This window comes from Poecilia formosa, unplaced genomic scaffold (assembly GCF_000485575.1).
Source record: "Poecilia formosa unplaced genomic scaffold, Poecilia_formosa-5.1.2 Scaffold7, whole genome shotgun sequence".
NCBI lineage: Eukaryota > Metazoa > Chordata > Actinopteri > Cyprinodontiformes > Poeciliidae > Poecilia > Poecilia formosa.
In genome coordinates, this window is record NW_006799946.1 from 181,375 (window position 1) to 200,259 (window position 18,885).

At 39.2% G+C, this 18,885-nt stretch overlaps 1 protein-coding gene across 1 annotated transcript in view; it reads left to right on the plus strand.

The window, feature by feature from the left end:
- Nucleotides 1-630: 630 nt before the first annotated feature.
- Nucleotides 631-18,885, plus strand: part of LOC103150461 (C-terminal-binding protein 2) — a 115,802-nt gene continuing 97,547 nt past the window's right edge. The window contains exon 1 of the mRNA XM_007570106.2: nucleotides 631-1,014. The gene's annotated coding sequence lies outside the window, so the exon portion shown is untranslated. The remainder of the gene's footprint in view (nucleotides 1,015-18,885) is intronic.

An 18,885-nucleotide genomic window follows, 5' to 3' on the forward strand; every position in this document is an offset into this window, starting at 1 on the left:
TATCCATCAGTGATTTTGGATAATCAAGAGTTCAACTAAATGCAACCTGAACGCTTCAGAACATTTAAGATCTGTCACTTGTTGGCAGTGGGATTCACAAATGATGATTATTGTACCTCTTTTGATGTCATCAACTCAAATCACAAAGCGGCATTGCCTTTTGTCTCAAGTGTGTGTTTTTTTTTAAAAAAAAAGCATTGTGTTTTGTGAGATCTTTAAGTAAATCTGTATTTCATTAGTTATTCAGCTGTGTTTTCACAATAGGTGGACATTTGTTAGTAAAAATGCATACCTTTAAAATTATGGGTGCTAACGTTACAGTCAGGTCCTAAGAAAAGTGGTCCTTCTAGATAAAGATTACCTTCATTTAAAGGACAAAACAAAAAAAACTCCTGATTAAAAAGCCAAAATTTCCCTTTTGACCTCATCAGTTAGGATAAGCATGTGAGCAGAAGGTGAGTGTGTGTGTGAGTGATTTTATGGAGAAGGAGGAGGAGAAGGAAGAGGAAGAAGTGGGGGGGAGGGGGGTTCGTCTTCGTCTTGGTTTATGTCATTGGTTTAAACGACCCAAGACCCCGCCTTGATAAAAAAAAAAAAAAACCCAGAGAGTTAGACAGACTCCTGCCAAAGAGAGGCAGGCAGGGAGCGAGAGAGAGAGAGAGAGAGAGGGGGAGGAAAAAAATAAAGCGGTGAAACATTTGGACACCTACTCGGTGTTTTTGCTCATAATAAACAAGATTATAACACACTGTAGCCCGTTTACCCCCCTATTACTCCTGTTATCTGTACATTTTCTTCGACTCTGCTGGAGGGGAGGGAAAGAAAAACACACGCTGCACGGAGGATTTATAAGGTGGAATCAGAATTACTCCGAAATCATAATATTAAGAACAATCTTCGCATGAAACATTAATCCTGAAGCCGGATGATGATGCCGCCGCCGCCGCCGCCGAGGACGTGTGCCTGAAGAGAGAAAGTCGGCTCCTCAACTTGGCGATTCATTCATTTATTCGGGTAAGTGTGCGATATTTTTTTTTTTACTGTAGAAATTGAGAGACGAGAGAAGCACGCTTTTTAAAATCCAGTTTGTGGGTTGAATGAGAGTTGAGGCGGGAGGGGGGGGGGTGGTTGAGTGGCTGCCGTCAGGGTGCTCAGGTCCGCATTCAGCTCCGGCCATGTGTGTCCACCTTACTGCGCCATGAAGATGGGGGGGAATGGACGGGTGGGTTGGACCCTCACAGACGCTGTTTTTGACCGAGTAGAAGCTTGTCCTGTTAAAATGTAGACGCGAATTTACCTTCTCTGTTGACAGTATTTTCTTTTTTTCCTTTTTGTTTTTTTGTTACCTTCATCTGTATTTTCAGCCAGGACGCGGACACTAGCGCTTGTTTTTGCTTCCAGTAAGACCGAGTACGGAGTGTGGTGTCGTTTAGAAGAAAATAGGAAGTGTTCTAGTCACCCAAAGAGTGTTGCATGCTGAGACAAACCCCGTCATAGCGGGCTTGTTTATGACTTTTACAGCAAAACAAATGAACTATTTGTGAAAAGCAGTCCAAGATCTTTCGAATGATACTAATGTCGTGTATGTAGGTTAAAAAAAAAAAAAAAGAAAGCAACTTCATTTTAAAATCCTCTATTATGATGTTATTTGTTGCCCTAAATTTACATTGAAAATTTGAAAAGTTGTGACCCAAAACAGGGCATTCAGCAATAAAGATGGCATAATTTCTACATTCATTTAAAAAAAATAATTGCCATCAAGTTACCAGTAACAGTTCTTTTACCAATATTGTGTCTATGATGTCTGTCTATTCATTTTACCAAGGTGTACTGTTACGCTTTCAAAAAAGTTAAAATTGTCCTTCATACACATATTGTGGTGTAAAGTAGGTGCCTCTCCTCCACCTGTTGTTGTGCACTGCTGGTCAGTTGGCTGCAAGAGGGCAACTACATTTTTACCCCACTTACAAGAAGGACGCATTTTGAATGTTTGCAAACATTCACTATGTGTAAACACAGTAGTGGCAGCATCATGCTGTGGGCATAACACCCGTCACTGTTAAAGGGCATATCACTTTTCTCAATATCCGTGTGTGTGAGCTGCTTCGACCAACAAAGTTGGTCTGAGGTGATGAAAATGTGCTAGTTTATACACTCAGAAGAGGAGAAGAAGAACTTTTTGTTGCACTCTGTGAACTACACAGAGTGCAACAAATTTGGGTGTTTATAAATATTTCCAGTTTGGAGAAACATAGCCTTGGTGTGGGAAGTAAAAAAAAAAACACAGTAATGGCAGCATTATGCTCTGGAGATGCTTGCTCGTATTTAGCCAAGTTAACGTCACTATTTAGCATCTGGCAATATTCTATGCATTTCTTTACTGTCAAAATCAAAACAAATGTCAGCTTTGTAAATGAATGTAGTAGATGTGATTATCCATATATTGATTTAGCAGCAATTAACTTTCTTGCTGTAAACCATAGTTATAAATATTAGTTTTAAACTTTTTTTGTAAATACCATTATACTTTTTTACTCAAGTCTATTATACCAAGAGAATTTGAGATCAGCCAATGCTAAATATGAATCACTTAACTTGTAATAGTTCTTTATTTAGCACACAGTTCTGTCTGTGTAGTTAGAACTTCATAAATTATTGTTTTATGGTGAAAATAATTTTTCACCTTAAAATATAAAGAATATCTCGTAGCTACATTTTGACGTAAAGATAAAAAAATATATATATTTGTGTTGAGGATCAAAACATAGCACGAAATCCCACTTATTCTGCTATTTTCCATTTGGACATGGGTTTTTGCAGCATGTGCTCATCAACTCAGATTTTTAATATTTAGGGGCTTGGAAACATTAAGAGGCTGTTGGGTTGATTTTAAAACAGCTACTCTGATCTTTAGATGAGTCAAGTGAGTGCTTTCGGACCAAAAGATGTCGCTAACAGGAAGTAAACACGTTTGAATCCTGGGTATGTTTACCTTCTTGTCGACGGTGACACTTGAAACCACATGGTAAACAAGAAGCGACTGGACCAGAAACAGAGCAGAGCAGTGACTCAAAGATAGTAAAATACCAATGCTGCACTGCATACTTGATCCCCAGCAACTCGTTTTTGTGGAAAACATTTCAGTCCTGTGTGCCTTGTCCAAAAATAAACAATTCACAATATCTTCAGTCTGAGTCTCACTGACCTTTCACACATAACCAATTTTTCAAACGTTCCTCCCCTGGGGGTAGCTTTGAAGAAGATGCCACACATCATCACAGAGGATCAGAGACCGCACTAAACTTTGTGCATCTCATGACTAAAAAAAAAAAAAAAAAAAAAAAAAAATTGAAGATCAAACACTTGTTACTGCCTGAGGAATCTCACCTGAAAGGTTGTTATCGCTTATTGTGTTGTGGACTGGTGATCTGGAAGTTTGCTGCACGGAATGAGGAATAGACGGTAGGGAAAAAAAAAAAGTTGTCTGTCTCAGACTGTAACTGAGCGGTAGTCTTTCAATGAAGCTTTTGTACAACAGCTGAAAGAGTAAATGGTAATCAAACTAAATTGAAAGTGGATCTTGATTTAACAGCCACTGTTTTGGGCAGCCAGTGTATGAATGAGCTGCTAATTGCTTTGTGTTAACTTTTAATTACACACTCGAGCAAGTACTTTTACATATTAGCAGACTAATTAAATCAGCATTTCCTGAAAATATGTCAACAGAACGTGTTTGATTATCTGATTTCCTCTGTGTTCATACATCGCGATGCACCAATCAATCAGCCAGTGAGTGGAATTTGTCCACTTTTTTTTTTTTTTTGGCAGGTCATAGAAAATGTTAGGCTTATTTTCTTATTCATTAAATGCATTCAAACGAAGATTTTCTAACCTGCTTAATCCGTGACGCGTCATCTGCTGCAGCCTGTTTTATTTTGGGTTTGGTAAGGATGTTGTTTTTTTAAAGTGAAAATACAAGTTAAAATTAAATACTCTGATGCAGAAATTGGAATATTTATTTGGAATCAAAAGCACATCTATCATAGAACATTGTTTCCTTCATGTGTTTTAATTAGTTTATATGGTTGCTAAGAAAAAAAAACTTGGCATACATGAAATTAAAAATTAAAGGAACTGAATGATTTTTGTTTAATTATTGATCTGTGATCGGCAGCGTAAACAAAGAAGACTCTTTTTAAGCATTTGTGCAGCTACTACGTTCATCATCAAATTTGCAGCAAAGGTTTTCTTTTTCTATGTTGCAGTTAGAAATCCCAGAAAGTCAGATCTCACTGAAGTTCGAAATCTGTTTCAAGCAGAAAAAGCTTCATTGCTCCATCTCTTACTTTGTGGCTTGAAGGAGTGGGAAATGGAGGGTTTTGTGTTTGCAGTATAGAAAGAGAAGATGAAACAAAAAAAGCAAGGAAAGATCCCTTTTTTGCTAATGCTATATACCATGGCTTTATCCATAGGGGGGCTTTGAAAGCAACTGCAAAAACATTTCCTCTGAAATGGAAGATGGAGTGAGATCAAAAAAGCCATACTTTTTCAATAAAACTCTTGCACAACAGTCTGTAAGTGTGAACTTAAAAACACACACACACATACACGCGCGCACGCACGCACGCATGCACGCACGCACGCACGCACGCACGCACACACAAAATGGATCACTGTTTGGTGTAGTCCGTTTATGAATGAGCTGCTAATGGCCTTTTGTTAACTTTTTAATTACGCACTGCTACATATTAACACACTAATTAAATTAGAACTTTTTAGTATGTTAACAGAAGATGTCAGTCGAATGAGAAACTAGTGTCACCCAGATTGAGAGTTGCATCTTCATCACAGAAGGATCATAGTCGGATCTGATCATTGATCAGGGAGTCAAATAGTGAAAATCCATTATTTTCCCCAATTTATTGAAAGCACCCAAACTAATAACTCTCAGTATGTCAGTCTATGTATGCACCAAATAATATTTTGATGCAGCTTTCTTGAGTTCAGATAATGGTTAATGATGTGTGTTAAAATCATTAACCATAAATATATATTTTGTCTTTACTAAGTACATTTTCTGTTGAATTACCCCGCCTCTTACAAAGAACCTGCGGCACAGTTTTTCTCCTTTATATGTTAAAGTATTTTGAAAAAAAAAAAAAAAACTCCATCTCGCCAAGCTTAAAATTACACAGGACTTTTGTGTTATTAAGGAAAACTGTGACGACTAATGCCTACTTCCTGCTTTTGTGAAACCCTGGCCTCTCTCTTCTGTTCATTTTTCTCTTATTTATCCTTACATTAACTGTAGTTTTGATACATGTAAAGACTCAAAAAAAGTAGATTTGAAAAATATAACCGACCTATTGATTACACATCAAAGCTGATAAATGGAAACTGATTCCATTCTCTGACTGAGGAGTTGGTGTATCTCTACTAGCGAACAGCATCTGATTAGCATTTAACACTTGTTGTGTTGCATAATTTCAGAAAAAGGGCCGTTTTCATCAACCTGGTTATTTGTAAGAGTATCTACCAGTGTGCTATTAACAATGCAGGCAGGTTCTTCTTGTAGAGATGCACTTGAGATTGAAATAAGCCCCAGAAACCCTACAAACCCACAACCCTCTCATTTGGCTCTGATTGGCGATTGGCAGGTTAGATCTTATACCTTTTACAGTATGAAATAGACACACTTTGCTGCAAACTGGTTTGAGTTTTGTAAACATCTCACAAAATAAAGATGACCTTGGCGGGCTAGCTCTGTCTCTCTCTCTCATGAGTGTGTCCGTGTGCATGCATTAGCGTCAGGAATGGGGGTGGTGCCTGTGTGCCTGAAGGACTGGAAGGCCACTACAGATGTGTGCAGCCTGGACATCTGCTCTGCTGTGAAGCTATATTGTCAAGGAAGCAGTTAAGATGGTGGGGCAGATTAGTTCAACAGGGATCCCTGTCAGAAAAGCTCCTGTCACAAGAGCAGCAGGGATGAGGTCATAACAGGTACATTCACAATAATCATTGCTCAGCAGTAGATTGTTTTGTCTCCATCTGTGACCAGCAGAGTCGCTATACATATGGTGAGTTGGAGGCATTTTTTTATTTTTATTTTTTTATCCTTTTCTCTGGAAATCGAGCAGACTCCATCAGTCTCAACGCCGGCAAAGAGCCTTCCTCCCCCTCTCCCTACCACCGTCTCCCGCGTTGCCGAGCAGCACCCCATTGCCAGAGGCAATCGAACGTCTCCGAAGGGACCTCTGTTAGCCCCCTGCAATATTTATTACCATCCATCATCCCCCAGACCCTCGCTCTGCGCGGGTGAGTAACAGTGGCCGCTAAGTTCTTGTGTTAAAACTTCCCTCGCTGACGACCATCAGAGGGGATTTATGAGAGCGGCGTCCGCCTCTGGAGGTGCCGTGGAAGCAAGACGGAGCATGTCTCACAACTGCTGTGATGCGAAATATGCCGTGGATGCACCGCTTGTGTAAAGCTTGCCTGGACTTCTGTTTAGCTGTGGGTGATTTGTTACAGGTGCATCTCGGTAAATCCTAATTCGTTTCAGTTCAGTCTGTAAAGTGAAACTCGGATTATAAGACAGTGATATATATTAAGTGTTTATTCCATTTAATTTTGATGATTCTGAACTTGCAGATAATAAAACCCCCAAATTTAGTCCCTTAAAAAATATTGCAATAATGGGAAAGACTGCTGACTTGACAGTTGTCAAGATTGCAGTCACTGACACAAGAAGAGTAACCCAAAAAAAACGTATTGTTATTGAAGCTGACTGTTCAGAGTGAATATTAATGGAAAGTTTATTGGAAGGAAGAAGTGTGTTCAAATCATAGCCTTGAAATAATTGTGAAATGAAGCCTATATCATCTGTTAGTGTTGGTCCACTGAGTTTTTCTATCATATTCTAATTCATCAAGGTGGATTTCTATATGTAGTTGACTTTCTGGTCTTTGTGGTAAGGTATTAGCATTTTCTGGCCTTCTGTTAATTTTTTTTTAACATTCATATAGTTTGAGCAACACCTTTGCAGTGCTGTGAATGACATCCTATGTCTCTGTGAATCCCCCCTCCCCTTCCTATCAAGTCTTTCTTATGTCAGTGATGGTTGTGATCTAAGAGTGACTTGGGTGTTTAAAGAGGATCATGAAATTTATGCCTGGAAGACTACTGAGCCTGTAAAAATGCTTCCCTCATGCCCCTTATGTGTGTTCACCACCCCTCGACATTCTTTTCAATCCTTCCAAGGAGGCAGATTTTTCATCTTTATTTTGTGTGGAGGTTGCTTTGTTTGGACTGGAAACAGCAGCTATGGGGAAGGGGTAAGCAGCGTAACCTGTACGGTTCTTTTAGGTCAGTTTTAATATGTGATTCTAATTGGTCTCAAAAGGCTAAGACTTCTTCTCCCTCTCCCTCTTGTGCCTTCTTTCTTCTAAAAACTGTCTGTGTGATGTGCCTGTGTTGAGCCGAGGTGCCCAGGAGCGGCGGTGTTCATTTTGAAGTCTGCCGAACATGCTCATTATCTCCAACTTAAGGCGAGATTGGTTTAGCTGGAAGCGGGGGTAATTTTCTGTCTTTTAAAAAGGGGGCAAAAACGTGAAGGTAAAACTGAAAATTGATCGCGACGGTTTATAGCAGCGGGAAACTAATATGTTTTTTTGCAACTGAAGCTGTAGTCACTCTACTGTTCTCATGGTTTTCAAACTCCTTTAACCTTTAGCAGTGATGTATTGGAAAAGTATTGCAAAGAAACACCTGACATATTGTTCCCTTTTTTCTCTCTTCTCTAGAGGCTCTGTGTGTCTTCATTTTTCAGAGACGTTATGGGGATTTTCAGACTGTTCTGCTGTCATTGCTGCCTTTCCTGTTGCTATCAATTCAGTGACAGTAGCAGCAATTGTATCTGGAGCTACATGCGGGTAAAGACTAATTAGCACCATACATGTCTTTTTCATGAATCCCCATGAACAATTCCCTGTACTGTACTCTATGATATTATGACATTATGTGTATGAAGGTTTTTTGTTGTATTTTTATTTATTTTTTTTCATGTCTGAGGAGGGTGTGAGATTGAAACAGTTCAAGAACCTTGAGCGTAGTTATTTTCATTTTATATATTTCAATTTTGATGCACAGAACAAGTGCAATGAGAGAAGATTGGTGTGTTGACTGTCGGCGCTCTCTTTAAAATTTTCTTCGGCTAATTAATGTCTTTATTTTAATGTTTTCAGTGTCAGCTGTAGATATTTTGTAAATGAAGGTGGGAATACTCATGTGATGAGGATTAATAAGGACAGACGGTTTTGTCGACAATTTCCAGTTCATTTAAAAAAAGTAAATAAATCAGTAAATTGCCAACATACATTGTTGCTGATTTTGATTTGTTTTGGTTTTTTTTTTTAAGAGTAAGTAATAATATTCTATTTTAAAAATGAATAAAAATTTGGTTTAAGAAAATAAATAAATAAAATCCAACAAGTTTTGTGTTATCGTACAAATAAAACCCGACTACAAAGAAGGAGAAATATCTTATTTACAGTGTTACATTTTAAGAAGTGGGGAGAAGTGCTTCTCTAGTTGGAAGTATTTAATTTTTTGTTTTTGCTTGAAAATTTGTAGACAGCTGAGTTGATTTTTATAGACGGAGGATTGTTTAGATGATTCCCCCTCCTTTGGCATACACACAGCTGATGGAAACCTTGCTGCACAGGCAGGAAAGACAGACAGCTACTTATGCTCCATTTGACCAGGAAACAACCCCCCACCCGCAGTTTCTCTGGCAACTTAAAATACGTTTAAAAGGCAGCAACAGTATGAGCCAAATGATTAGGTGTTTTAAATATGTACTATAACCATAAATAGATCCAAACATTGTTTAAATCCTCTATAGCCGAACCTCATGGCAGTCTGGCAAGCCGCTAAGATTTTCTTGCCGTTATTGGACTGGATGTAACACTCACCACTCTTCATTAGTGTCAGGGGACACTGAGGTGGTTGAACGGCAGCTGCATTATTTGCAAAAGGTCAAGTAAGTATTGCAGCGTTAGCCCCCTTTGACCGTGTCTGAGACAGCCTTGTTAGCGTCCGGGTAAGATGTTGTCGGGTGAAGCAGTGGTGCCGCTATTAGAGTTATTAATTTTTTTTTTTTCCAACAACTTAATACACTTTAATTTAATGCATATTAATTGATGGGCTTCTGAATTCACATTCGCATAATCCACCAAGGATTTCTCAAAGGCAAGCACAAAAGGCTTTTATTATCTTAAGGAGGAAGTGGTCTTTTGGGATGTAAAGGGGGCCCCCGCTCAATTGTGTGTTACATTATGAGACAGACATAAGTGAAATGAAATTACAACGTATCATCAGCACGGTGAAGGATCCTATTGAGTAATTGCCTCTGCAGAGCCATTGTTGTAATGTCAGACTTGCTCTTTTGGATATGACAGAGGGTCTTTCATGAAGTCCTCATGCGAGGGAGTAAAAAGCCGGTTTCAAGGTTAAACTGTGTGAAGGCCAAATGTTTGGGGAGGGTGGATTAATTTCATGTCCCATAATATGATTTGTAAGATTTCCTCCTCCACTGCCCTTGTTTTTTTTTGGGGGGGAGGGGGGAAGATGAACAAACCTGATCAAAGCAGAAAGCAAGGTTGGATGTGTGTGTGTGTGTGTGTGTGTGCGCGCGTGTGTGTGAGCGTGCGTGTAATTCATGTAATTCTACATGTTTTCTAGGCAAAAAGCATGAGGTTCTGTCTCTTGACTTTGAACAATATTATTAGATATCTTAGTTAAAAATACAATCTGAAATAGGTACCAAATGATTTTCATTACTCTGATGTAGAAGTGAAAATTTATTTACTAATGTGACTAAAAATATCACCTATTACGTCAAAAAATACTATAATATTATTCTTGAAACATATTTTGTTACTGTTCTAACTTGAACACACACAAAATACAAAATATTCATTTTCAAAACACCGTAAGCTTGAACTCCAGGAAGCCATCTGAACATTGGAGGGTTACCAGCATCAGGTATGCAAAGTGTGGCGGTGGCAGCAGCATGCTGTAGGGATGACACATCACCACTCATACTGAGCAACATGTCTGTTAAGTAGCAACTAATATTAGCTGAACACTAATAATCTACATGTCATGTTATTATAGGAGCTCTAGAAATAACTGTTGCTTTTCAGTTTTAAATAAAAGCTGTTAGATCATTTCTTTAATTATTACTTTTATATTTGCAGTATCCTCAAAATGTGATACTTTTTGGCAACAGTTGTCGCACTAATAAGATCTTTTTTTTCTGGTCTTTGCCTGTTTCTGTAATTATTTCTTTACCATCTTTCATCTTATTACTAGACGCAAAACTTCACAACTTAACGTTGAACCAAAAGCGGATTTCTCATGCATTCGATTATCAATTGCATCGTAGTCACAAACGTATAAGTCAACATGTGCGGGGATGGGAGGTTGTTGCAGGAAAAATCACAGTGCATCATTAATTACAGGGCAGGCTCTAAGGATGGGAGATGGACCGTCGCGCTAACAGATGCCTTGTTGCTCTGTTGGCTTAAAGAAGCCTAACCAACACTTCTATCGCTCTGCGTCGGCAGCCTTTCATTGTGTATCTGTGTATGTCGGCCCAGCCAATGAAAGCGGTTGCCTCATCTCGCTGGCAAATTCTTTGCAATACAGATGTCCTCATAGATATGCATGTAGTTCATATGGCAGGAGTGTAGATACATTTGTTCAGCCCGGTGATATGTATACAGTATGAGGAAGTGATGAAATCAGCTATTAAAGTCACTGCAAGTAGTGAGTGGGCGGGATGTAGACCTTTTTATGGCTCTTGGCGCCCTGGTTAGTTTTAGTGGTTAAATGGTTGAGGGAAAGTCATAAAAATTTTGGGTCGTTTCAATTGGTGACTCTACACACACACACACACACCCAAAAAATATTTCTTTAAAATTTAACCAAAAGAGAATTTCTCGCACATTCAGTCATTACTTGCGTCTTAGTCACAAATGTATGAATGAACATGTGCAGGGAAAATAATCAGCTTATCTTTTAAGCTGGTTAAAATTTAAAACTATGCATTGGGTTGAAATTCTATTAGTCTTCCTTAGATTAGCTGCTGCATAAATACTGGTTTGAAATGTAGTTAAAGCCATCGTCCAACTTTGGTCTCAACTAATATTTGGGTGTAGCTAAAGAAGTGAAATGCAAGTTTGAATGGACAAAGACAAAATTGTAGTAGCAACAAAATAGGTGAACTTTGCTACCTCCAGTCAATAGCCCTGGCTTACTTTTGCTATGTTTTCTGCTAATGGTTGGAAAAGTCATGGACTGCGGCACATTTACAATATTTACAGATAGTCTGTGTATTATCTTTGACTCTTTCGGTTTCTTTCTCTACAGTTTTGTAAAATATAAAGTGAACCGCAACAGTGTAGCTACGGAAAGGAGGCCCGTAGGTAAAAAATGTAGCTATTAAAACTCTGTATCTGCTTGCGAGCCCGGCATATGTCTTAAACTAATTTTGGCAGACTGCTGTGACCTTAGCACATTTATAAATGACCTTTAAATAGAGACGACTTTTAAAGGATAAAAATTTACCCTGACTTGACTGTGAACCCAGAAGCAACAATAAGAGAAGATAAAACTAGCAACTGCTTGTTGAAGAGATTACCAGCTGATAAAAGTGAAGGGTAGTGTTGTGGTGGATGGCAGTTTCTTTTTTTTCTTTTGAAATGCCATTAAGTGTTCCTGTATTGTTCTGCAGCTGCTCTGCGTTGACGCTGTAGACGGCTTCATGTTCACACATTTTAACTAACCTCTCGCTATGGTTATAGGTCTGAGAACGAGGGTTCTTCTTTTTGAGTTGGTGCTGTGGCTGCTCTCTCACAGCGGCATAGCTCGGCTGTCTGGAAGCATTGAAGGCAGTGTCATAGTCAGTATTGTGCTTCAAGTGCTTAATTCTGCTTTCACGATTCTTTCTTATTTTATTTTGTATTTTTTTTTCCCTACCTCCAATTAATCAGCATATGCACCGAGCGCTGCGTAATTTCTAATACCTGCCTACTGTTTGATTTGTTTTTGAAGGACCGCATATCAGTTTGGCTTAATACCTAACACGCTGCTTTCTGTATAGTCAGAAACTAACCCAGGGAGAAAACCTAAATGCTGTATAAGTGGAACACTAAGTGGAGAAAATCTCCCGGAGCAGTCACCAGGTACTGTTATAGAGGCGACGTTGTTGTCACGCTGTCAGCTTTTTTTAGCAGAGCCCCCCCCCCAAAAATGCATTTTTTATTTAAATGGTTGTTTAAAAAGGCAACAGGCTTTGGAAGGATGGCAGTTTGCCTTAAAAATGTGCCAGAGTTGCCTGCTACCGGCTGTTTTTCACTGCACGTAAGAATAAAAATTTAAGGAAACATATGCATGGAAGCAAAGTTTTCATTCATGGATTATTACTTTAAAAATGCACAGGTGCTTTTCGTTGAGATTATCATATCGAAACAGAGATGGAATATGTATAACATGATCAATTTCCTGGGCTGTAGAAATCAATGAACCTGCAAAAATAAGAAGGCATGCAAAATAGATGGATGGATCCATTTGCTTTTATTTTAAAAAAAGCAGCAGTTACAGCAGTTATTGGTATAATAAAGTTTTATATTACGCTTATTTGTTGTTTGTGATGCACCACAAATACAGCTGTTGTCCGGATAAAGCTGGATATCAGGTTCAGCAGTAAATGCACCGTACTTTCGCACTAGCAAGTCTCACTGAAAACAACACTCTTCGGGATGGATGCTCTTATTGACTGAAGAATCTTCAAAGTGAACTACTTTTGAGTCAAGCTTTCAGTTGACTTGACCATTTTTTTTTTACATCAAAAGCGATGTAAGTCGATGTAAAAGCGATTTAAAAAAACTATTTAAAAGTTAAATAGAATCAATCTGACATTATTCTATCACAATCCCTCTCCCAGTGTGCTGCTTAGCTGCAGTCAGATAAAGTTAGATCTGAATCGGTCTTAAACATGCGCGCACTTTGACCACATGCAGTTGTTTGCAGGAGGGTTATTCATGCACTTGACATCTTGGAGGAGCTTTAAGATTGTCCCTCTCTCTCTCTCTCTCTCTAGCTGCAGAACAACAAAACATCCTGCAAAATACCACCATAAAAAGCTCACTTTCAACCTTATGCTCTGTGCTGTGTTGGCCTAAGCTCTTTCCAGCCGTTACCTTTATATGTCAGATAAATTCGCTTCAGCTGTGGAAACTTTGTAGGTTGCAACACTTCTCCTTCAACAGTGTGAAAACAACCCCATGCGGAGTCTTGGCATTTGAATTTCCTTCGAACTGGACTTCTTTTCTCCACAAGTACCCTATAGCAACACCAACGCAGCCCTGTGGTGCAGTTGTCTGCCTGAAAAGCCTCTGCTGCTTTCTAAAACCCTTTTTTTAACTCTCCTTTTACCTTGCACTTTTTAAAAAAATCTTTTTTCCTTCGACAGGTAGTCTTCTGCATCCCTCCTCCACATTGAGTGTAACAGGCGGATCGCTTATGTAACATGTCTAAACATTTGTGGAGCATTAGGAGAAGTCATGCATGTCAGAGCCGTGCAAAACGTCCCTCTGTGCACCCCATCGAGACGGGACAGATGGCTGTCCTCGTTCCCAGTCTTGTAAACTGCCTGTGACAGGAGATGGCATGTACACAGCTGAACCAGAGCGCTTTAACTAAGGCTTGACAGACAGTGGTGGACACAGTCACATGTACCCTCATCAGACAGAAACCTTTATATGAGAATGATTTATTCTGATTGTTTTTAGCTTTTTAACTGCTGATTATGTTTGTCATTGGAAAAAGCATCTATGCTCACATTACTACGACAAAATTTAATCAGTTTTCTAAGAATTCTGTCTAATGGAACAACACAAAGTTTTTCATAATTGAGTCATCTAATGAATATTATTTGATTTTCAATACTTCTTTCATGAGTAAAAATGTTAAAATTTGAAGTAAAGCATCCTTTAGGGATGATGGCTCTTGTTCCATGTTTGAGTCATGTACACAGTCATGATTGACAGTGCTAAGACCCGCCTCCTCCCAGCTGTGATTGGTTGTTTCTGATCAGGAGTGGTGCATTTCTGCAGATGCTTTACTGTGGATGATGTTTTATTTATAGAAGAATCATTAGATCATCAATTGTTTTCCTTTCACGTCAGAGTTGCGCACCACTTTCTGTCGATCTGGCATATTAAAAACGTGGGGAAAATGGCATCAAATTCGAGGGGTGCGAGGCATGACAGTTCGCCGTTTCACGGAAAAGTTCCCAAAACTCCAAACAGCAACAAAAGGCCATCATGATTCTTTCGTCAGGTCATTCATCACGACGTTAAAGAAGGTGACCCGGAGTTGTTTTCTAATTTGCTCGTTAATCACCGGCCCAGCAGACGTGTCGGAACTCTCTCACTCTGTCCCCCTTTAACAACTCTCTGGGCAGAGTCCATTACTGAGTAAACACAGAAAAAACGAATGAAGATGCCCAGCGCCGAGCACCCAGAGGTGAGATCAAATGGCAGGCTTGCTGATGAAGAGCTATGTTTATGGCTCGCACTCTATTAAGAGGAGCCTCTTCCCTGCTGGCTCATAATGAACATCTACCTTGTGTAACAGTTCGAGTTCAACCTTTTTCTCCCTTGCGCTGAATTACGGGTCATTTTCATCAAAATGTGCCCTAATTGCGCTCAGAATCGAGTTGAGGGAAGGCGGCGGAGGGGGCGGCACTGATCTGCCGATGAGGAGAATGAGTTTTTTGGCTGATTTGGCAAGGTGACTATCTTATGGCAACATTAACTGTGTTGATACGAATAAATCATGACCATTATTTTCCCCTTTGCACGTTAATGAAATCCGGGTTTGTCCTTGGAGGATTATATTTCTGGCCTCTACTCTCCTTTTCTTTTCTCTGTGTACATGGTAACGCCTCCTCCAGATGTCCCCCGCTGCGGGAGGCTGAGAGGCACATGCGAGGAGCTTACTGCTAACAAAACACACACACACACACACACATGCATGTACACACACACAAACATCACCTCTGGGGGCAGCCACCTCAGCTGACCTGTTATGAAATAAGGCTGCATGGGCTGTGGAGAAAAACTGTGCCGTTTTTGTCAAGATGAGAGTTAAATAGTCCTGACAAAAAAGGGCCTCGGTGTGTGTGCGCGCACGCGTGTGTGTGTGTGTCTGTGTGGGGTAGGAGCGGGGAGAGCATCTCAGGAAAGGAAAGTGTTTTGGTAAATCACAGACAACGTACCATCTGCACACAGCGGGGAGTATAAGCGACACTGGGCCTCTACTGTGAGGAACTATTGCATTGTTATTAAATGGCTGTTGCCTCCCTGGCAGCCATATTAAAGCTTTAGATCTTGCGTCTGATGGAAGGCATCGAAAAGGGAAAAGATATACTCTGAACCAGTCTGGCCTTTCAGCAGGGAATGTAGCCATGATGACACACATTTGGAAATGGTCAACTAAATTGGGAATGTTGCTTATTTGTAGAGATGCACTGATCCAAACTTCGCGGCCAGTTTCTGTATTTTTCTTTTTGCAGAGTGCGAACGCAAGCCTTGGTTAATAGAAATTTTAGCTGATGTTGTTGATTTGTCTGTTGGAGCCATGGTAAAAGAAAATATAAGCCTTCCGAATATAAGGCTTATATTCTGAAGGCTTATAAACAATTTCATTCATTGTTTATGTTTGGAGCCGAAACCAAGAAATCTATTTTTATTTATTATTTTTAAAACATAAGTCATTACAGAATTCACATCTTAAACTAACCTGGATAAGATTGGCTTTCCATGTAAGTATCGACTGATTTCTGATCACCCAAAATTAAGGGAAAAAGTGCAGATTGATCCGTGCACAACGCGTGAGCATTTTGTAGATAACATTATCATCCTGAAACAATCTTAAGTTGGCTTATTTCTTTTAGCAATACTTTTTGCTTATTTGTTTAAAATGAAAGCATTTAGATCATTTGACTTAGCTAATCAAGCTGATTTCAGTCAACAGCTAATTTCTTAGTGCATCTCTTAGTTTCCTCTTCTTTTCATCTCTTCCTAACCTCCCTCTATTGCCTCCACTTGCTCAGCTTCTCTCCCTACACGGTGTTGTCAAAGGACTTTTTTTTTTTTTTTTGTCTTTATATATTCAAATGTTCTTCACGGTCACCATGTTAACTCAATCCCTCAAGCGGTTCTGCGGCAGAATTAATTTAGTTTCCCACTTGCAATTAGATGTGTCTCTCTCTTTCATGGCTGAGGAGTCTGGATCCACTCTGGCTGTAGCAGCATGTTGACTTATCGATGCTACGTGCCCTTTGTGCATTCTGAACCAGTGGCAGACAGTTCATAAAATGCTGCTGAAGAGTACAAGTTGATTAGCTCCTCTTGCTTTCCCCTCGTCTCATCCTCTCGCACTGGGGGGAAAGAAAATGATTCGCAAGATTGTGCACATTGTTAACTTTTTCTTGTTAAGTTTATACATACCAGAGGTCATTAAAATGATCCAGAGCCTGAATGTTTGCCTGTAGAATCGAATCTGACCTCTAGCGGGGTGTCTTTGCAACCTTTGCTTGTTACATAGGGAAGAAACGTGGATTACGTCCTCCTTCGCTTTCTGCATTTTCAACCGAGAACTGTTGCTTTAATCAGTGCTCAGCAGTGAAACTATTGAGTTTTCTATTACACTTCTCTGTGATTACAAAATATCTGTGATTTGCCATTGTCAGCAGCAGCCTATTTTGGATTTTTGTGGAAATATTCATCCAATCTTTCTTTTTGATTTGGCATAAGTGGACTTTAAATCTCTAAGTAGATGTGTTGCAAAGATTTATTTCACATAAGCAAACAAATATTCTGCTTTCCAATTGATTGGTATAAATCACAGAATATGTTGACAAAATGGGGGTGTAAAAAGTCTCAGGATATTGAAGTAAGGTGTTTTTTTGTCTGGAGAAAATCTGTCTTGCCAAAATTAATCCAGTCACTGCCAGCAGGGGTTTGTTGGCTCCTCTTAGTTTGTAGCCCACTTAGTACCATTTTGTCCCATCTTCCTTCCATTTTATACCTGTGAACAAAACAGTTCATGTCCATGTAATCATCCATTGCATTTCAGTTTATTTTTCTTCTCAGCTAAATATTAATATGGTAACAAATAGTCAAAAACATGCACAAATCTCATCTGTAAACTAATTTTGGAATACTTTATACGACATCGATTCTCATTCATATTTGGTCAACTGGTATGAGAAGTTAAAATATAGCATAAGTTTTTACGAGTCACTTGAACACATCTTTTGTCATTTTGAGGCAATTACACGAAATTACATTAAGTCATCAGTTGCTGAAAGTAGGTACAAATTAATGCATTGGTTGATATGAAGCAACACCTTTTTGTACCCAGAATTACTTTAAAAAAATGATTAAACTATGAAAGTTCAAAATGGGAAATGGATAAAATGATAGTAGTACTACGACACTGTTTGCCCCACTGGTTTGGAGAGAGAGAGACTTTTAGAACTGTTAAAAAAAATGATTATATTGACCACGTTCACCACCAAACCGGCTACCTTACAAAATGTTTCTCAGCAAGTTCAGACTTTCAAAAGTTTGCATCATGTAATGTCAGAATTCACCAATTTTTCCTTGATCAACTCTGATTTGTGATTTATTTGTCTAATGCTTAAATATAGTATGTAATAACCATAATATGTTTTCACAATATTTGTTGTCTATGTTGGTTAAATCAGAACTAAGAAATCTCATGATTTTCAAATTATAAATGCATCAACCAACACTGATGTACATTGTTTGAGTTGAATAAAAATCTGAACAAGTTAGGAACGGGTGCATTGATGAATATATGACAGGTATTCTTTTAATTCAGTTCATTGTTGTTTAGAGGCAAAACTTCAACCTCTACAAAAGTCTCAATCAATGAAACGATCTGTATCGACAAGGAAAATGTCCAGTCGGCGCATCTCTAATTTCCACGGAACAGTCCCAGATGTTGGCGATAAATGTAGCTCTGACTGCGGATCGTCTTCGGTTTAGCCCACAGCATAGTTTGTTAGCATCTGGCTAAGGAGATAAGAGTTGACGCCATGCGGCTGAGGACTGATTATTAAATAAATAAACAGATACAAAAAATGTTCCTAAGCGACACAGCAGTTTGACAGGAAAATAAACATGTGTGCATGCTGGGCAGCACTTGTTAAAAGTGGAGTCAAGTAACTGTCAGATCAGCGGCTCAGTCAGTGCTTTACTTGCTCCAGCTACTGCGCGAGGAGTGAGTTTGTGAGTGGCCATAAATATGCATGTACGCTTGAACTTCTGACAAAAGTTTTCGAGTACCTTTTTTTTTTTTGTTGTTGTGGGGTGTGTGCCGTCATGCAGTTTGATGAAACCTGACATTTGGAAGAGGTCTACGAAGAGGATTTTGTTTGTGACAGCTTCAAATTACTGTGCCAAGGAGGGACGGGGAGAAGGAGGGAGGGGAGGACTCAGGGATTGAGGGAGAAAATGGCTCCTGCTTATTTAAATGTCACTCCATTGAGGTGAATATGTAAGCTCTTTTTTATATTCCCCAAACAAGCACTACATTGGCTTGTCTGACAATGGAAAAAACATTGCCTGCCATAGTTTCTCCCCCCCCTTTTCTCTCTGTTTGGCTCAGGCTGTGATATTGGCAGAAGGCTTTAAGCTCTGTGTAGCTTTGCCAACATCTTGACAGTAACCACAAATCATTTAGTTGTTTGTTCTGTGTTGGTATTGACTGAAGGTCCATTAACTCGGG